This window comes from Rattus norvegicus, chromosome 13, assembly GCF_021556685.1.
Source record: "Rattus norvegicus strain SHRSP/BbbUtx chromosome 13, alternate assembly SHRSP_T2T, whole genome shotgun sequence".
Taxonomy (NCBI): Eukaryota; Metazoa; Chordata; class Mammalia; order Rodentia; family Muridae; genus Rattus; species Rattus norvegicus.
Window position 1 is genome coordinate 40,757,984 of NC_141546.1, and position 21,936 is coordinate 40,779,919.

General features: G+C 45.3%; 1 protein-coding gene across 2 annotated transcripts in view; it reads right to left on the bottom strand.

Annotated features, from left to right (window-relative positions):
* The window catches only part of Nckap5 (NCK-associated protein 5), a 901,285-nt gene that overhangs the window by 828,904 nt on the left and 50,445 nt on the right, over positions 1–21,936 (bottom strand). The gene's annotated exons all lie outside the window — the stretch shown is intronic.

The window sequence follows — 21,936 nt, forward strand, 5'->3', positions numbered from 1 at the left end:
AGCTTCTCAAGTTAGAAGACAATAGTGAGTTGGGGAGAGAAGAGGCTGGCAGGTCAGGGGCTGCTGGAAACTGTGCTGGAGGAGGGCCTGCCTCTTCTTCTTTCTTCTTCCATTTGCTTTTTAGAACAGACACACATGCACAGAGATCCATACAAACACACATTGTGTAACATGTGTACACACATTCAGACACAAACACACACATAGGAATACACACTCACAGACAGACTGACAGACACAGAGACACAGACACAGAAAGAGACAAATATACACATACAGAAATAAACACATGCAAATACACTCACAGACACAGGCACATACAGACACACATCTCTACAGACATACACACAGACACTCATAGACACGGACACATGTACAAATATATATATATATACAGACACAGCACACATATTGATACAGAGACACACGAGTTCCTTTTTTTTTCTAGTTACTAGACACTTTAATATTGAAAAAAATCACCTTTGTATTGGGAATACTCATCTTGTGTGAAAGGGTATTCTTAAAGGATCCTTTCAAAAAAGATCTTCCTACAGAGAAGAGAGAGAAAGAGAGAGAGAGAGAGAGAGAGAGAGAGAGAGAGAGAGAGAGAGAGAGTGAGTTCTTTGAAGACAGTCTCCAACCACACCGCCCTGGAATAGCAAGAGAAATGGCTGCAAAGGTCCCCTGTCAAGCCTGAGGCTGAGGTGTCAGGACAAAGGACCAGATGAGGCTGGGCTGCCTGTGTGGATTCCCCATATCCAGGGTAGCTTAGCTTTCTTGTTTGTTTCTCTTTCTCCCACTTCTGTTCTGAGCCCATCTTCGGGCCTTTCGTCCAATGCAGGTTATCTTGGTGACTGTTCTCTGAGATGCAATAGGCTTAGTAATGGTGACAGATACACTGGAGTTCAGGGACCACGATATACTAGTGTAGTGAGTGCCACATGGCTCCAAGGGCCACATGGCTCTGAGGGCCACAACGATCACTGCAGCTTTGTGATCACCATGTTTATAGTTAACATTCGGTGTGGGCATCATTTGTCCACTGTGCCAGTCATCAATTGTATGGGGCAGTTTATAGTTTGCACAACAAATACATCAGTGAGAACCTGGGCATTAAATATTGTGGAATCTGAGCAGCCATGAATACTCACAGAATAGTCTACGAATGTCGATTGATCAGCAGATTTAAGGGAAAAGGATATATTCAAAGATTTCAACTTTTGGAGCAGGGGAGGGAACTCAGTTGGCATGACAGTTGCCTTACAAGTCTGATGAGCTGAATTCAGATCTGCTGTACCTGTGAAAATGCCTTCTGCTGTAGTCTCAGCAAGATGAGAAGGGAGGCAGAGACAGGAGGGTCCCTGGAAGCTCACAGGCCAGTTAGCCCAGCTCATGTGGCAAAATTCTAGACTGAGAGACCTTGTCTCAAAAGCTAGGTGGTTCTTGAAGACCAACATCCACACAAACACTAGTCATACCCTTGCTCAGAAGGATACTCATGACTGTATGCACTCGTTGACACGCACACACACACACACACACGCACACACACACATACACACACACGCGCACACACACACACACACGCGCGCGCACACACATTCAACTATTTTTTAAACTTCAAATTTGGTCCAAATAAAATCCAAGTGCAGGGGTATTGCTCTAAAGCAAGAGCCCTGTGTGTTAGAATCAAACCTTTAAGGCAACCTGAAAATAAGACACAGATAAAGAACATGCAGAGCCATTATCCTATCCTTAGTCATTAGCAGGACCCAGATCACCTGTAAAGCTTAACTGTCAGCTGAACCTGAATTATGATTGACAGGAAATCAGAAGATCCACAGGTTACAGAACTAGTGATTCATCCAGCCGTGCCTCTAACACGCGCCATATTGAAAACAGAGAGAACAGCATTGGCTTCTTAGAGATAAGTTTTCCATGGAACACTTTGGGCTCTATACTTAGACTAATGAAAGCAGAATTCAGAGAAACAGGCACCTTCCCTACCCATTCCCAGCACCACGCACCACTAGCACCAAAGGAAATCCAATCCCTAAGGGAGGGGAAGGGAGGAGAGGGGAGGGGGAAGATGGGGAAAGGATAGGGAAGAAAGGGATTCGGTATTGTGTTATCTGGATAGACAGAGGACATTCAAGGTCTCTGTAATAGAAAGGGGATCTGACTGAAAACATTGGCTCAGAACCTGGCCTGGCCTTGTCTCTGGATTTTGGTGTCCTCTGGCATTTGGTTCTGGTTTACTGCCTTGGTTTATTCCTGATTTTAACATCCCTTCCCTTTATATAGCAATTTGTTCCAAATAATTCTCCCTTTAAACCCATTGCTGCTGTATCCAATCTCCATTTGCTCTGCTTCTGAGCTACCAAGTATATGGAATGTTTTCAGGAGCCATCAGTGAGTCTCTGTTCCCTGTCTGCATGCCTATACATGTGTTTGTGTCTGCATGTATATGCCTGTGTCGGTCTGTGCATGTGTGTGTGCATGTGTGTGTGTGTGTGTGTGTGTGTGTGTGTGTGTGTGTGTGTCTGTATGTGTATGTGTGCATGAGCGCAGGGCCCATAGAAGCTAATAAAAAGAGTCAGATCCATCAGATCCCCTAGACTGTAGTTACAGGCAGTTGTAAGCCGTTCAGTGTGGTGCTTGCAGACTGACCTTGGTCCTCTGTAAGAACAGTAAGCACATCTGAAAACTGTCATCTCTCTAGTCCATCATTGTCACTTCTGACTGTAGGAAAGACTATCACTTATTTTCCAGCCCCTCCATTACATAATGATTTCAGTCCTAGCCCTAAGAAGTGACTTGAGAAGGGCTTCCTGGCACCCATCCTGGGAAGCCCCACGGCTCACACTGCAAGCCTCACATCCTGGGAAGACCTTATCTGAAGAAGCTACATAGGTTGTTCATCTTGAACCTCCACAGTTTCTGTTAGTAACTTTCCTAACCCTTAACGAAAAAAGCAGAAGAAAGAGAATGGAAGAGTAAAGATCATTGAAATAAAAACTCTGTTCCCATGCAGGCCCCCTAAGACCTCAAAGTTGCCTCCAACCCTCATTCTCAGGTAAAGATTCTGGCCAGCTCTCAGGCTCATGTTCAGAGGTTTCTTAAACGTCTCATGACAACCTGTCCAGAGGTAGCACTGCCCACAGTGGGATGGGCCCTTCCACCTCAAGCAACAGTAAAGAGAATGACACACAAACAAGTGTCTCATTCAAGATAGAAGATAGCATGCCATGTGTATGTTTATGTGTATGTGCATTTATGTGCACACACACGCATGCGCTCACAGGGAACTGTATGGAGAGATATTCAAAGGAAACAAAATGAAATTCCAAGTTGACTCAGGTCCCTCTGGAGATCCACAAGCATCTCACAGTGCTCCATGGGCCTGGTGAGGCTCTGCTACAAGTGAGTCTGTCACCTCTCTACATCCACTGCAGGATTGTTCCCGTCCTTTCTATAGGTGTCCACTCTTAGCCAAGCTCCTACAAATACCTTATCCAAGTAAAACAGCAGGCTCTCTTCGTGTGAGCCATTAGAGAACCCAGCTTGCATTGCAATCTCAAATTGAGAGAACTTTATTAAAAAGAAAAGTTTGGGGTCTCCAGGGGCTCCGCTCCTGCCTGCTCTTTTAGATAACTAGGGCACTGACTCAGAGTATAAAATTAAAATCTAGAGAGCCATAGACTGTGTAGTACAGAGACCCAGTAGATTATCGGAAAGGAAGGCACACTAAGTGCGAAGCTGAGTAATTGGATACAATACAGCCAAGAAGGTAGTCCAGGAGCTAGAGTGCTTGACTACTGTTGAGGTAATTTGCTGTCCTTGTTACTGCTGCTGCTGTTGTAATTTTGCTTTGTCAACTTGGAACAAACTAGACTCCTCTGGGAAGAGGAACTGAGGCGTTATCTCCGTAAGAGTGACCTGTGAGCATGTCTATGGGTTGTTTTCTTGGTTAATGATTAACATGAGAGGGCCTGGTCCACTGTGGGCAGTACCACCCCTATGCAGGTGGTCCTGGGTTGCAGGAAAAAGCAGCCAAGCAAGCCCTAGGGAGTAAGCAAGGTAGCAGTATCCCTCCATGGCTTCCGCTTCCATTCCTGCCTCTTAGGTTCCTTGCACGGGCGTCTCTCAATGATGGACCATCATCTTTGAGATGAAATAGACTCTTTCGTTCCCTAAGTTACGTGTGGTCATGATGTCTGTAACAGCAACAGAAAGCACATTAAAACACCGACCATGTACAAATCTATGGTGTCCACCCCCAGCACTGCATAAACTAGGCTTGGATGTCCTCTCCTATAATCCTAGAAATCAGGAGGTAGCGGCAGGAGAATATGTCTAAGGTTATGTGGTCCCATAGAGAGCTCAAGACCATCCTGTAATACATGAGATCCCATCTCAAAACTTAGGTATTTCTGATACCCAAATCTCAAAACATAAATAGGCCTGAAGTTGTTTTCTTTTTATCTAGCTGTGGGACTGCAGAGAAGCTGAACTAACCAATGAGCTCACCGTAGGTACATCCATCTAAACGGTACAGAGTGAGCCTCATCCTTACTCCCTGAAACTCAGGAGGGCAACCTCTTCCCCGATTCCCCTGGGGAACCATCTGCTCATCCCTGGGTTTCTGCTAAGTGGGAGCAACCCGGGTCACGGCTGCTTCTTGGGGATGAATTTTGAAATCTCGGTCTACCTCTTGCCTCTCTGCAGGATGAAAATGGAAAACGATGTAGATAAATAAATATTTTAGAAATCCTACATTGCAAATTATTCATACTCCAAGCCTTTGGTCAAGGAGGATTTAAACGCTGGTGCCTCTGTTTCTCGCAGCTCTGGGTATTATTCAGGCCGTGGAAATTGAACCCCAGGCTAGAGGCGTGGAAAGGAAAACAGCTATTTTCTCTTGCGCTATGGAAACTTCGCACCATGGGGTGCTGAGAAGAAATGAGCAGCTTTAATAACTTCAGGGGACAGCTGCTTCTACTGAGCCAGTATAATGGAGTTATGGCGCAGCATAAATCATGGGCGGCCATGGGAGGGTGTCTGTCGAGGGCTCAGGAAAGTCTGGGATTCCCCAGACAGAATCAAGCATTTTCCCCACTAGCTTTGATCATCTCTGGGCAGCCCTCCTGTGTCAGGGAGTACTTGTGAACAGACTCTGGATCTGCTCATCCATTTTGAACAATTACTGGCAGAGAGGACATTGGTCACTGTTTTCTAAGACCAGGCTTGGGCACACATGTAAATGCACGACCCAGGGAGAATGCATCCTTAGGACCTCTGTCTTCTCTGTGCCTCTCCCCGGACCTTTTAGAAATTAGCCTAACATATGTGTTTGTCATCAGGTACCCCCCCCCAAAAAAAAACAAACTCAACAGGGGCTAGAAAGATGGCTCCATTAGGAAAATGTTTGCAGCACATGCATGAAGATCTGGGTTTGATCCCCGGGATTCATTTAAAAAGCTAAACATGGTGTCACGCACCTGTCACAGCACTGGAGAGGCAGAGATGGGAGAAACCCTGGGGCTTGCTAGTCCACTATCTAGCCTAACTGCTTTATTCCTGGTCCCAAGAGAGATGCTGTCTCAAAAAGTAAGGTGGAGAGTCATTGAAGAAGACATCTCAACATTGACCTCTGGACTCTGCATGCATGTATGAGCACACACCCCTGACACCCACACAGGAGCTCAGCTGATACCCCGCCTTTTTCCGTCAACCCTTTTCCTCTTCTTCTCAACCCTTCCTCATAGGACTTAAGGAGAGCACAATGGTATCTGCCACAGCTCCTAACACTCGCTGCTATTCAGACTCTGTTTTTGAAGGCATGAGCTCATCGACGATCAACCCTCCATTGCTCCTAAAATAAATCTGGGCGGAATGACGCCATTTGTTTCTAGTTCTTCAATGTGACTTTTTAAAGAAAAGCTGTTTGAAAGTAAACTCGGGAAGGAAACGTCTTGGTTGTGTTTGGGTCCCCAGGGAATAACATCAAAATGTTCCACACTGGTGAGGCCTGGCTAAGAGATGGTTATCTAAGTGCATTGCCTTTCCCAGTCTATTTCCTGGTGTAGGGATAATTCTTCTATAGAGTGACCTCCTTTAGCCCTAATTGCTAGTTAGTGAAGGCCCTGCTGTTCCCCAGGTAGAATCTCATTGGCTGTCCTGAGGCCCAGATGTCGACTTGGAAACACCTCAGGCCCTGAGTCCTTGGCAAACTGACTGTGACAGGTTCCCTCAACAGCTGCAGTGGCAGGGCCAGGCTTCTAGGTGATTAAATCACCCTGCTTCCTGGCCTGCTCCCTGTGTTTGCATTGCGGCCATTTCCCTGGAACCAGCCGTGTTCAAACAGGCTGTCTGCCTCGTGGATGCCACAGATGTCTACATCTGTGGGCTGAGGTCCCCTCTGCCACAGTGAAATGCCTCCTTGTGTGGGCCACTGAGGCCCAGAGTTATCACAGGTGAGCATGCAGGAACCTCCCGTCTGTCTGAACGGGGTTGAGGTCCCTCTTGTCATTGCAAATCATTGTTCAATTTGATGAGGTTTGCTTTGAAAGCGGAGGCTGGATCTAATACTGGCTAGAGAATATTCCTTCCATGTCAAGGACACCTTTGCCGTGCATATGCCACAGCACAAGTGCACCAGGTGAAGATGCAGGTGAAGAAGAGAGAGGTATGGAAAACGCATTTGCATTTTTCAAAGACATGACGCCATGCCCCAGAGAAATAATTACATGAGTGCTTTTAAGTGACGCTTACTGTTACTGATATGCACATCTCAATGGCCACCCATGAAGAAAAACAGAAACCATGACAGATGGGGATTTAATTTGTGTGTGTACGTGTGTGTACTCTGGTAAGAGTGTGTGTGTGTGTGTGTGTGTGTGTGTGTGTGTGTGGTGGGGTTGTGAATGCATGCATGTACATAAGTCAAAGGACAACTTTGAGTGTCATTTCCTGGGTGCCTTGCATATTTTATATGAGGCCTGATCTCTCATTGGCCTGGATCTTCACCAAATATGCTGGGCTAATTGATCAAAAACCCCCAAGCATCTCTCTCTGTCTCTGCCTCCCATCTCCCAATTAATGGAATTATAAAGCCACCCTACCTAGCTTTTTACGTCGGTTCTGGGAATTGAACTCAGACCCTCCATCCTGCCTGGCAAATGCTTTACTGAAGACAAAGCCGTCTCCCGAGTCCCCACGTTTATTGTTTTGCTAGTAAAATATTGCTTCAAGAGGGGGGTACAGGAAGGTAGTCTTTAAAGTATGGGGAGGCTGCCAGCATTAGCATCATTGAACTGAATCAGAAATTCTGTGGGTGAGCCCAACCCCCCCACCCCACCCATATCAGGAGAGCTGATGAACCCTTAGATTTAAAAACTACTGTTCTTACACGAGGGGCTAGAAGAGAGATGACTGCCCTTGAGAATTCCACAATATACTCTGTTAGATTCCACCCTCACTCCCCTCAATTGAATCCCCTCTTCTCTCCTCAAACGTGCCTTTGCCAGCTCCTGTTAGCTGTTCTTTCACCTTTTGAATACCCCAATCATAAGCACAGCAGTGATTGGCCAGTGACTTGCAGTAGGACTCTATGTAAACACAGTCAAAAGCTGTTACTTACAACTTCAAACGTTTCCGAGGAATAGGCATAAATAGCCCTATTTCACAGATGGGAAAACTGAGGTTTCAAACAAGATGATGCAAGCGTAGCTCTGGTTCACCCTCTGCTGTCACAAGCAGCATATTTTTAGTCCCTGGTTCAGCTAATCTGATAATGACACATTTGACACCTCAAATACTTTTTCTCCAGGCTTTGCTTTTTCTCTAGGTACTTTCTGGCCAGGTACCCGGGCTGGATGTCTTTGTATTGGGTTTGGTTCATGAGCTCTCTAGTCAAGTCATAAGAATCCTGATAAAAATCATCTTGTGAAACAGAATTGGCAATGCTGCCCGTTGTCTTTGAGGCTCAGGTGGACATGGGTGCCTTCTTCACTACTAACAAGATGGGTGAGCAGTAGACGCTTCTTGTGAGCAATTCAGCATATGATTTTACACAGCTTGGAATTGACCAAAAGTAAATGATAGAGAGACGGTCAAGGAAGTTAACCTATAAGAAAGTCCCTTACAACATTTTATAAAAACAAGAGAGAAAATAATTTGCATTTCACATAAAATAGGGCAGCTAAGTAAACTACCTCGGAACATTTCTGTAATACAGCCATCAATAAACAGGCTTCCCAAAGACAGATTACTAAGCAGTGGCCACAAGTCAAGTGGCAACAACAGAGTGTAAAGTGTTATGGACAGTCAGGTCTTGTTTTATGCAAAAAAGTGTGTTCATCATACATGTCCGTGTGCTCAGCCAGACATTTGCACTGGAAGGGATAGAAATCACCAATGTTTTAGGAATGGTTATGTGAGAATAAATGATTAAGACTAATTTTTATTATAAGTTATTTATTAACCTAAGGGCAATAATGTGTGTGTGTGTGTGTGTGTGTGTGTGTGAGAGAGAGAGAGAGAGAGAGAGAGAGAGAGAGAGAGAGAGTACAGACCGACCTGTGCATCTCTGTGTGAAGGCCTGAGGTCAGTGTCTGATGTCTTCTTCCATATTTTTATGTCTTTCTGTCCACCTTATTTTTTTGAGACAGACTCTCTTCGTTCACCGTATTTTACAAACAAGGAAAATGAGGCTAAGGGGGTGATTAGTTAAAGCCAGAATTCAAACTACCCATTCTGTAGTCTTTCTCCATTTGGAAATATCTGTAGAGACTCCTCTGGTTCCTTCCATTGCTCCCCTCAGCTTCAAGCATTTGTACTCTGGTGTAAATGATAACATAGCACCCGTCCTCAGAGACGCAGTGAATAAGGGCCCTTGTAGCTGCTGGGTTGAACATGTACAGATATTACAGATAATGGACAGCCATGGTATTTCCTTCTTAACATCTTCATGAATCTTCTTCATGAAGTTTATTAAGGTCTGGGACTTTTCAATAGTAAAAGAATGTCCAGTTACAATTACCGTACACTTTAGAAGAGCCTCATTAAATACTTAGGGCACTAATTGCCAACCGAAACCAAGCCTTCCCAGGTACCTAAACGAGGCACCTAGGATGGTCTAGCAATCTGCCAACACAGGTGCCATGTGAGCAGCCAGCCAATGATACCCACCCTGGATCCTCACTACGATGTCCCCTACCTGCTTCCAGTTTCCAGTCAGCTCCTGAACCCCTCTGTGCTTCACCTTTGGATTTTTCTCCCTTCACCCAATCATCTTCTGACCTGAGGCTTGACCTGTTTTACCACGGTCCCCATTGTGTCATTTTTGACAAGACTCTTGCTTATTCTGAAGGCACACTAATGTGTCACCCTCAGGGAAAAAAGACAGCATGGTATTCTTCAGGGACACCCCTGGAATTCTCAATGCCTCTGAAGCTCTCTCCTTTTCCCCGTGTGAAGCAACAGCCTGGCACCGTTTTCCTTGCAAGAGCAGTCATCATGATTTCTCATGAGGAAACAGTGAGTAAGACCAGGGATCAGGAGTCAGACTGCCTGGGTTACAACCCTGGCTCCACCATTTAGCGTAATCTCCAGGTGGCTGTGGTAAGCCACTGAATCACGTCTCAGAGCTGAAAAACCGACACCTAATGGTACCAGAGTCCTGGCCCAATGCTGCAAACCATTCAGAACAATGTCTGGTATATAATAAACGCTCTGTATCAGTGAATAGTCACTGTGTGGCCACTGAGGGCCCCAGGCTGCTTCTGAGGAAACCTGAGGACAAGGAAACCTGGCAAGGGAGTGGAATGGAGAATCCAGACGATTCATCTTTCTTGGAAAAGCATCAGTGTGGCAGCACTGGCGTGGTTATGTTTTGTGTATTCTGCCTCCACTTGAAGATAAAGAACAGAAAGGCCGCTTGAATGGTACAGAGGGGCCTCAGCCTTGGAATCTGGCTCAGTCCAGTCTGAAACATGGACAACTGAAGTAGAGTGTGGGCTTGACCACTTTCCTACACAGGAGCAGATGAAATTTCTTTGGTGTCGTCCCCTCTGTCATCCTCTCTGATGTCACTGCAGTTTTCAAACCTCACTGCCAACATCCAACTCCTACCTTTCTTTCCTCAGAGTGTCTAAAGTAATAAAACAAAACTAACAAAGTCCCTGACTAAGCAAACACCAACATTTGAGAAGAAAACAGTCTCCTTGAATTGATTCTAAGGCTAGTATGTGGAACGGATGACATATTTGTGTTTTAACTTTTATCAACTATGAAGACCTTTAATTGCCTTTACATGGTGTTTTCGTTTTCTTTTTTTTTTAATGACAGTTTATCGCACTTAATAGTGTAAGGAGACTGTGATGATAGAATAAATGCTGTGGTAACCAATTTGGTATTGGGGACACTGGTTAGGAGCAAGCATTTCAGGAAAGGGATGTGGGGACTTACCTTTAGTCGGGAGCCATGTGGGGATGTGGTAGAGACAGGTTTCATGGGGAGTCAGGGGCATAGTCATAGTCTCGAGGCAGGCTATAAACCATGAACATGCCTCCTCAGCCTCTACTCAGAGTTAGCTGGTGGATCAATAGACGCATGTCCAGTGATTGAAAAAACCCAGATAGAGAGAGAGGTGGGGGAGGTGCCCATGCACAAGTAGTATTTAAAGTCAGGAGGCTGATGAGGTCACCAAGGAAGTGCACATAAAGAGGAAAAGATATTCAGACAGTGAGGTCATGTTTAGAAACTTTGTAACCTTATCATGCCCATCAGATGCCCAACACCCCTTTATAAGGATGGAAGGAGCCGTCTAGAACTGTCTGGACATCCCATCAGGAGGTGCCATTCCTACACTCCATTAATTACTTCCTGCTTGTCTATGGGTACCAGATTTCAACCTGGGCAGAGACAGGGAAAACAAAAGGACTCATGGAAGAAAAAAAGAAGCTCACTAGTGTCTGCAAATTTCACAACTGCTGTTTATTACTTCCCTAGGTGTGCTGGTTTGAATAGGAATGGTCCTCACAGACTCATGTGTTAGAAACCTCGGCCCGTAGGGCGTGGCACTGTTGGAGTAGTGTGGCCTTCGTGGAGGAAGTGTGTCACCTCGGGGGAAGGCTTTGAGGTTTCATATGCTCCAGTTACACCCAGTGTACATACAGTCTCCTGGCGCTGGTGGATCAAGATGTAAAACTTTCAGCACCATGTCTGCCTGCCTGCCACCATGCTTCTCTCCATGATGATAATGGACTGAACCTCTGAAACTGTAAGCCAGTCCCAATTAAATGCTGTCCTTGAGAAGAGCTGTTGTGGCCATGGTGTCTCTTCACAGCAGTAGAAACCCAAATTAGGACACCGGGAAAGAGACCCGCGGTCCAGGCTTTTTGACAGGAACTAGGCTCAGGAATGGGACTTTGGATAGCAGAAGATTACAGACTTCAGACCTCTGCCTCCCCAGAACTGTGACCACAAACTTGTGCCATCACAACTGGATCTTTTACATGGTTCCTGAGGATCTGAACTCAGGTTCTCACACTTGAGTGGAAACCACTTAATCTCCAACCCAATAGTTATATAATTTTATAAGAAATCATCCTTGACATTTTTTAAAATTCATAATACTTTTCCTCCCAGGGCCTTGCCTAGAAGAAAAGTGTTTGTTTGGTTTTTTTAAGCCAGTACAACACTCTTCCGTGGACTTTGACAAAATTATATATTTTGCTTGAGATACAAATGAAAATTTAATTACTAGTGTCATGAACATAGCCAGCCTAGTCAGGGGCTCAATGAAGGATTTCTCTGAGTTAAGTTTGTTCTCAACCTCAGTCCACAGTACAGAAAACAAAATATATAAGGCCTATATAGGAATGGCCCCCATACACTCATGTGTTTGAATGCTTGTCCCATAGGGAGTGGCACTGTTAGGAGGTACAGCCTTGTTGGAGTAGTGTGGCATTCTTGGGGAAATGTGTCACTGTGGAGGTGGGCTTTGAGGGCTCATCTGCTTGAGTTATGTGCAGTGTACATACAGTCTCTTTCTGGTGCCGGGGGACCCTAAGCTGAAGGCTGACAAGTCTGGGTGGCCAACCCTGCCTCCTAAGGAACACAGAAGCTGGGAGCGGCCATGACAGGTGTCATTCCTGACGGAGACTCAGAAGTTGACAGGGTTGACCACGAACCACTCCTTACTGTTATAACTTTCAGTAGATTCTTTTCAGATAAAACTGAACAACAGCACATTAGAAAATGCAGGCTATCATTTAAATATTCTTTTATTTCACACTTACATCTGGATGGGTATGTATATTAGAAATGATACTCATCACTGTCTTTGCAAAGGTCAAAGGAGGAAGATGCCTTAATCATTTGTGTAAGATAAAGGTTCCCTCCCCAAACTGGAAATTTTGTGACAAATTTTTTAAAAATGAGTGAATAACAGATATCCTTGAAATAATATTGTTTTCCATTCCCCAAAACAGACGCAATAAACACATATGAGACTGTTTTAATGGCAAAAAGATATTTAAAAAAAACCTTATTATTTTGGTTTGTTTCTTTTGTTTTTCAAGATAGGCTTTCTCTATGTAATGAAGTCCTGGCTGTCTTGGACTCACTTTGTAGTCCAGGCTGGCCTCGAACCTGCCTCCCACGTGCTAGAATTAAAGGCATGCACCACCAAGCCCGCTCTTAATTATTTATACTATGTTCCTTTTACCTAAGGCAGATTTCCCCAGTGATTGTTTGGGCACCGTGAGGTGGCAGAGGCCCATCTCACTATCCCACTTGCCAGCTATGCAGTCATACAGAGGCTCCTTCACTTCTCCTAGCCCCCGTTCCCCTGCTGGGACACACATAGATGGTAGGACTTCTTTTATGGAGAAGATGTGCTGGCATAGTGTATCTGGAGACAACTACAGAGAATGGGAGAGAAGGACCCTATTAAGCTTGTTCTTACGACTTACTTCACTCACCATGAGCCTGGAGTCCTTAGCCCACTGGTCAGACCCTCCCCAAATAGTCTCTGCTAGGAGAAAAAAAAAAACCCAGATGGAGACTTATAGTGAGGGTGGTAATAAATGCATGTGTTTCCTCCTCACTAGAATTGTGTACAAGGCATACCAAACAGCATTCTTTCTCCTACAAAACCTCCCAGCCCCAGCTCTCCTTGGAGGAGTGGAGGGTGTTTGCGGGTTGACCATCCTCGTGTCTTGAGCCTTTCAGCGGGCTGGTGTCTGTTGACCTTCTTCTGTAGCTTGGGAAGAAACATCTGCTTGGTGTGAAAATCCCAGGCATGTTTTTGCTCTACAGCTGGCTAGGTCTCTCTCTTCTTTCTTCTTTGAGCCTGCTGCCACGCCACCATGAGGACTCAGAGTCTAGTATACTATTCTCATCCTTAGATCCCAGTTCCTAAGGTCAGGTTGGGACTTGTTCATACTTGGACTTTAAAGGTCAAGCTCGAAGCCTGACACCAGGTAGGTTCACAGCACTTCGATGAAGTAGACCTGAAGGTGCCCTCTGGTTCCATGGAAACAGAATGGTTTTCCGGTGTCCGACTCCTGACCTCAACAAGGCCATTTCCTGCCAACACTGTCTTCTCATCTACACCCCATCTACAAAGTGGAGGTAATCCTTCTCACCTGCCTTTCCTTCCAGCAAAAGGAGAACAAGATGAGCTGGTTCTAAAGAAACTTGGGTGGAAGACTCAAGAAAATAACACACAATTATTTTAAGATACAAAGAGGATAAGGAAAGGGTGCATCCCTTGTACTCTGGTGAGCACTTCCTGGTGCTGTGGAGTGGCTGACATAGCTTTTGTTCTCATTATTACATGCACTTAGTTTTGTGTGTGTGTGTGTGTGTGTGTGTGTGTGTGTGTGTGTGTGTGTGCGTGTGTGCTGTAATTTATGAATGCATGTACGTGCAGAGGTTCACACCTATACACTCATATGTGTGGGACACGGTATGTTTAAGTGCCAGAGTCCCCTAGGGAAAACCAGACTATGTCACTGATGCTATAATAAACACAGTCTTGTGCTCACGGGAGAGGAACCGACATAGCACACCATACCAAGAGTTGACGCCTAGGGCGAGGGCAGGAGCCAGTCAGCTGAAATGGGATGGAAAACTGTTACAGAAAAAGATGCCAGGTCAAAAACACACAGCAAAAGAGAACGATCCCACTGATGTCCTGCGGTTGAACGTGGTATTGGTTTGCACTGTTTTGTTTCATTTTACTGAAGTTTTTTTTTTTTTTTTTCGGAGCTGGGGACCGAACCCAGGGCCTTGCGCTTGCTAGGCAAGCGCTCTACCACTGAGCTAAATTCCCAACCCCTTTACTGAAGTTTTAAGTGGGTTGTACATGGTTCAGTTTCCCTGAAAGGCCTGGCTTGTTTCTACATGGTCTCTGTCATGACTCCTTTTATTTCTTTCCTGGCCTCTTCCCTTCCCCTTCCTCCTCCTCTTTGCCTCTTCCTTCTCCTTCTCCTCCTTCTCCACCTCTTCCTCCCATTCTACTTCTTCTGCCTCCAACTCTTCTTTCTTATCTTTCTTCTATCATATTTTGTGTTTCCCTTTTTCCCTCTTTCCTCTTCCTACCTCCTTTCCCCTCTCCCTTTCTTCCTTCTCTACTTCTTTGTTTTCCTATTTATTCCATTTCTTGCCCGTTTCCCCTTTCTCTTTCTCTCCTCTTTCTTCTCTTTTCATTTCCCTACTTTTTCTATTTCTTTTCTGTGTCTTCCTTTTCTCCCTGTTCTTTCCCCCTCTCCTTTTCTCTTCCTCTTCCCCTCCTCTTTCTCTCCCTCCTTCCCCTCCTTTCCTTCTCTTTCTTCTTTGCCCTTGACCTCCTCCCTTTTCTTCCTCTTCAATGCCAGTCCAGCAAAGGAGGGAACCAAGGTTGGTGCATGGGCAGACCTCAGAGGTCCTTCACAGTCTCACAGAGGGACCCAAACTTCATTCTGGGGCTTCTGCAATGCCCCCTGTGGGGGGTCTCAACTACAGAAATGGTTTGACCTTGCTCTGTAGACTTTGCTAAGTCTTCTCTGCAAAGAGCAAGATAGAACTATTTTGTGGGCCACACAGTGTCTGAGTCAGCACACACCCCAGGAGTAGTGTGGAAGCTGGCACCTACAGTATGTAAACAAATGAGCATGGCTATTTCCCAGCCAACCTTTACCTATAGACACTGAAATCTGAGTCTCATGTAATTAACCACATGTCACAAACTATCCTTCTATGTCTATCCTCTAACCACTTATAAATGTACTGACCATTCTTAGCTCCTGGGCTGAACACAAACAGGTGGTGGGCTGGATTTGTCTCAGACCTTTGTTTGCCTGTCTCTGTTTTCCAGGGATCTGTCTGTAGCGGTGGTGAGGATGGAGGTGAGGTAGCAGCAGCTGAAGTGACAAAGTCAGCAGGACCCAAGCTCTGGGAGGAAAAAGGTGTCTGGAATGAGGTTACAGAGATGGAGGGCACTAGATGTGGGTGGGGGGATACCAGGGGGACAGGAATAAAGTTACAGAGACTAGGAGCACTTGGTGTGGGGGATACCATTTTGGAAGAGCAAGCCAAGAGGGACTTAGCAAAGAGAGGGGGATGTATGTAGAGGCTGAGAAGGCAGGGTGCTAGGAAGCATTAAGACACCCTCCTCAGCAACCTGGGGTACTAAGTATGATACTAAGATCAGTCAGTGTCTCCTTGGGGATCCTGTGCACTGCCTAAGAGTACACAAAAGTAGAAATGGTGAGGAAGAGGGCCTCTCAGTACCCCGGGGAAAGATTTCTACCTACTCATCAATACCATCAATACCTAGTATAACTCGTATATAAGTATAAGAATCAATCCATTGCAGATGCCATGATAGGGTGAGGGAAGACCTGAAGACTTCTGAAGGAGTGGGAGTAGTGGCACCTTCCTTCAGTTTAAATTGCCCATGTTTGCTACCACTCAGTCCCCAAGATAGAAGTCTGCTTACCCAGGCCCGCATGAGCCAGAGGCCTCTTAGGAAATTTATTTGAAAACGTGAGGGTTCTTCAGCAATCGGATAACATAATTGGAATCAAAACTGGGTTGAGAGAATCAGCTGTTATCCTACAGTTAGCATCTCAGACAAAACGTGCTTCCTTCCTGAGCATTTCTAAGACCAAGAATAACGGGGGAGGTGAAAGAGAAGGAAGGGAGAAGGGGAGAGTTTGAGGGAGGGAGAAGGGGAGGGGTAAGGAGAGAGGGAGGGATAGGAGGGGGAAGAAAACAGGGAGAAGAAAAGGGAAAAAGGGAGGGAGGGAGGGAGAGAGAGAGAGAGAGAGAGAGACAGAGAGAGAGAGAGAGAGAGAGAGAGAGAGAGAGAGAGAGAATGAGAATTGGCCTCTAGGGAAAGAGAAAACTTTAGTCTTGGCACACACTGCACCAAGCACACAAAACACTTTTTGTTGCAAAGCCAAAAGCACCAAACAATAAGCCACGGGACACCTTTGAGCAGCTTGCCCACTGGAGCAGAGCTGCACTAGGAGCGGGGAGCCCAAAAGATGTCTACAAATTGGTAAAAATATGAAGTTCCCTTACAAAACCTCTGGTGGGGGTATTTTATGCCTCTCCTTGAGGGTGGCTGCTTCTGCCCTTAACTTGAGAGACGTTTCCATTCTTCTGGAAGTAGAGAGAAAATTCTTCTCAAGAGAACCCTTCCTGGAGGACCCCTGATGTCTGCACTCAGGTGGACAGGCTTGCTATGGGCTGCTGGGGTCACTCCCAGGATGCACAGATAGTCAGTGTAGGCAGGTAATGCTTGTTCTGGTGGGGCTCCTGAGGCATTTCTGGCTTACTCTCAGAGTTACATTACTTCCAACGTGACCCCCAGTTCTCCACAGACACACACACCATGTGGCCATACCACGTTGCTAGACAGATTCATTCACTTCCTACGGGAAGATTCTGAGTGGCTCATACTGAGAACATGCATCTCGTTATGCTGCTGGCCTCCCCAATCTACGCATATCTCTGTGTGTGTACAGGCACACATATGTGGAAGCCAGAACCCAATCTATGCATATCTGTGTGTGTACATGCACATATATGTGGAAGCCAGAACCCAATCTCTGCATCTCTCTGTGTGTACATGCACACATACGTGGAAGCCAGAAGACAACCTCAGTTGTCATTGTTCAAGCACTGTCTCCTTTTTTGCTTTTCTTGGTTTTGTTTTGTTTTGTTTTGTTTTGTTTTGTTTTGTTTTGTTTTATGACTTCACTAGCCCAGAGCTCATCAAGAAGACTAGACTGGCTCTCAGGCACCCAACTGTCTCTGCCTCCCTAGATCTGGGATTACAAACACTTAACACCACGCCCAGCTTTTTCCTGTGGGGATCAAGTCTTTACTCATGGATTGTAAGCCCCTTTTAGACTAAGTCTTTCCCAGCATGCTCTCCCAGTTCTTCTTATGTCTTCCAGAAGACTGAGGATCTGCTTCCCCTCTACTGTGACCCTGGCCTTTCCACCAGCCACACAGGAGTTAATATCAAGCCAGCGAACTAAATCTGCTCTAAGGTCTTGTCTTTGCAAACTGACATTTGATTTGAACACAGTCACACCAACCTGGGTGTTTTCCATAGCTTCGGAATGGAGCAGTTGTGGCTTTAACTCCCCTTCTACATCCTTTACACCCAACAGATCTCCAGGAACCGGGAGGAGAGGATCTTTAATTGGCCAGCTAGAAGCAACTGATCAGAAGAAGGCCTGTTGCAGAGCCAAGCAGCCTCCAGCATCTCAGCTGACGATCGCTGGGATTTAACCTCCCTTTTGCTGAGTCTTCTACCACCTATCAGGTCCTGAAGTGTTAGGTATCACCTGTTTTGCTGCGCACTAATCGACATGAGCGTGGACCAGCTACACGTAGGAACAGGAAAGACTGCAGGACGCAGCAAGGTCAGAAGAGGCGGGAGCCATGAGGAGGGTCTTGGGAGGCTTAGCTCAGTCCTTGAGGGAAGGACCCTGGAGACAGGCAAGTGGGGGAAGGAAGCTTACAAAATCAGCTCAGCAGGTAAAATGCTTTCTCTGCAAGCCCAGTGACCCTAGTTCGGTCCCCAGAAACCAAGTAAAAGACAAAACAGAAACCCAAAATCCCAGGTGCAATGATAAACCTTCCTTATGTCACATGAGGGAGGGGTCACAGACTGATGACAGTAGCTTCTAAAAACCACTGACCCCGGGGTTGGGGATTTAGCTCAGTGGTAGAGCGCTTGCCTAGGAAGCACAAGGCCCTGGGTTCGGTCCCCAGCTCCGAAAAAAAGAACAAAAAAAAAAAAAAAAAAAAGCCACTGACCCTAGTCTACTAGGCAAGTTCTAAGACAGTGAAGAACACTCCAACATCAACATGGGCATTACCCAAAGAACAACAGCCCTGGTTGTCTTCTGGCCTCCAAGTGAATCTGTACACATGTATGCACACACACACACACACACACACACACACACACACACACACACGACTCGCAATACAGCAGACTCTTAAATTTAAAATACCCCATTGTAGGAAGGAGCAAAGAAGCCATGGACAAGCTTTAGGATGTCACATACAATATTGCTAAGAGAAATTTGAGGTTTTTTTTTTCTCTTTCTCACCCTGTGTATCATTGAGACCTGTATTCCCAAGACTGACCCAGGGCAGTTGCTATGTGAATGAATCCCAGATGGCAATCTACCTTGCTATTTAATGTCTCTGGGTCATCACTCTTGATGGGGTCTGATAATATAGCCCACTGCACAGATTCCTCACTAACTGATCCACAAATATGAAGGTGTAGCCAGGTTCCCAGTGGGACACCCTGAGTAAGGACCCAAGAATCTACCTCCCCCGATCTGCCCTGAGGCAAAGCAATAGGGACATAGGAGAATTAGATGAAGGTCACAGTAGCCACCAGCTCAGTAATGACCACTCTCCTGGTCTCTTCTCTAGCAAGGGACAAGATAACAACTCCAGCCACCATATTCTTCCCTTCTGCAGAGGCTTTCTGGAAGGATTTTCTCCTCAAGACTGAAAACAAGGCAGGTAGGGAACTTTTCACAGTTTTAATTAATACAGATTTATCTACCTCCCTGGGCTGTTGGCAGGATTAATCCCTATCCAGTGCTTAAGCTCCTTAGCAGACAGACTCTGTGTTCTCACCAAATCGCCTGGCCCCTCAGTCTCCAAGCCTGATGCACTCAGTCTTTGCCTCCTGCTTCACAGAACAGCCTCCCTGCTCCCTTGAAATTGGTTGCTTGGCCCCTGTGAATTTGACTTTATCCTCTGTCTGATGCAATTAAGTGTGAAAAATCTTTGATCCTTGCCTGCGGCAACAGGGGGAGGAGATGTCTGTGTGGTCTGGGTAGACAGTGAACTCCGGTTCAAATCCCGAAGAGACTCTGACAGCTGGTACTGCAGGCCTGACTTCAAGGCAGGGTCTCAGAACAAACTCTTGATGGGGCTGAAGACACGGGTCGGGAAGCGGGACAGAGTGAGTGGGAGAATGTTGATGGGTTTCATAGCCAAACCCTGAGTCTCTGAACAAGTAAGTCACAGGGCCCTGCTTAGAAACTTGAACAAGAAATCACATTGTTCATTGATTTGTGGAAGATTGTTATGTGCAAAAAAAAAGTGTATTTGAGGCTTTGCCTAGCCCAGTGGCAGCTTTTGCTGATTTGATTTGTCCCTATGTGTGAGTCTTATTCCCTAAGATAATCCCTCAAAGAATCAAGCGGTACAAACACGTTCCTACTCTTTTGGCATATTTATAATTTCATTCTTTTCTCCTTCAGCACATGCTTACAATGACCTGGCTAAAGCAAGTAGAAAGAGGCAGCATGGGGCTTCCTCTAGGGCTCCATGCATCAAAGAACAACAATATGTTAAAATAACACCGAGGAATACATCCATGAAAACCAGAGCAACTCTGTCTCTCTCTTTGAATCTTGCGTAATTCCATGGGCATATTAATGCAGGGGCAGCTGCAGCCCATAGGCAGTAAATGAGTTAACCTCGGCCTCACCCTGGCCTTGCTAATTCTGACTAAACTTAACTTGAACCAGACCCTAATGCAGCTTCTGGGTTTCTCTAGAGAACAATTTTTGGAAAAAGTTGTGATTCTTTTCCATGCGATATACTTCTTGGCAGATAGATAGATAGATAGATAGATAGATAGATAGATAGATAGATAGATAGATAGAAGATAGATAGATAGTAGATAGATAGATAGATAGATAGATAGATAGATAGATAGATAGATAGGTAGATGTTTCCTAAGTATTCCATACACTTATGAGGACTGGGGAGAGGACTCAGTTGGTAAAGTGCCTAATGTGTACCCATGAGAACTTACATTTAGATTCCCAGATCCCATCTATGAAATCTGGGTGTTTGAAGTACACACATCTGTAAGCTTGACGTAGAAACAAGTGGAATCTTGGTACTGGAGTCAGTCTAGCTTAAATGGTGAGCTTCAGATTCACTGAGAGGCCCTATCTCAAAATGATAAATAAATAAATAAATAAATAAATAAATAAATAAATAAATAAATAAATAAATAAATAAGCAAGCAGGCAAAACAACCGAGAAAAACATCTAACTCTAGGTTGTACATGTAGACACACACACACACACACACACACACCCCACACACATGATTAAAGGTCACAAGGAATTCTGTTTTTCCAAACCTGAGCCTCAAATACACTGAAATCTATCATCCTTTTACTAGTTTTTACAATTTACTAAGTCTGACCACTACATAGGAAACCCCTATGGTCTCCACAGCCCGTAATATGGCACCCACTTCTCACTGGTGAATGAAAGCCAAGTCTATTTCTAGGTAGCCTGTCTTCCTAATCTGGTATTCAGGGTCATTAAAAGATTTACTTTGGGTTCTGAGTCACAGAGGTGAGCTCGAGTCTTTCTTTTCTTACATGGCTGCCCCCATGGTAGTCTCTACTGGAACTCAGTGTTGTGTCTCTGCTTAGATGGACTTAACCAATGTATGTATGTGTGTGTGTATGTATGTATGTATGTATGTATGTTGGTATGTATGTATGTATGCATGCATGCCTCTCTCTCTCTCTGTCTCTCTCTCTCATTCTCTCTCTCTCCTCTTTTCTCTCCTCCCTGGACCCCCATCTCTCTACACTCTCCTACAGTCTCTGAGGGGATGGATGCCTCACCTTGAAAGCTCAGGAAGCAGCTTGAGAGACTGAGACAGAGGAAAACTGACCCTTTGAAGGAAGTTTTCTATGAATAGATACTACGAATTATGAAAATCATTCCAAAGCTGCCCCAGGTGTTTTATGCTACCAAGATTTAAATTTAATAAAGAATACAAATGCTAGAATGATGGAAAGCCCAACCTTAAGCTTAGAAGAGGGATGCAGAAATGTCTACGCATATATACCAAGCAACTCAGGTAAGAAAGATTCAAATCCTGCTGGCCCCACAGACAGTCCTTTCTTACCAAACTAGCTGAGCTGACTTGAATGAGAAATGTCCCCCACAGGTTTGGGTATTTGAGCATTTGTTTCCCATTGTTTGTGGAAGTTATTTCACCTTAGAGAGGTGGAATCTTATTGGAGGAGGCACATCACTGGGGGTAGAGGGGGCGGGCGCTGAGTGCTTGCAGTTTTACCTCACTTCCTGTTTATCCTTCCAGTATATATTTGAAGATAGGATTTCTCAACGTTTTGCTCCTGCTGCCATGTCTGCCAACTCCTGCCATGCTTTCTTGCCATAATGGACTGTTTTCCCTCAGAAACTGTAAGCCCAAATAAGCCCTTATATAAGTTGCATTCGGCATGGTGTTTTATCATAGCAACAGGAAAATTAATATGTCAGCCATAAGGCATCCCCATTTAGTTGTTATTATGAGTCTCAAACTCATTTCAATGGCTGTGTCGTAGTTGTGGG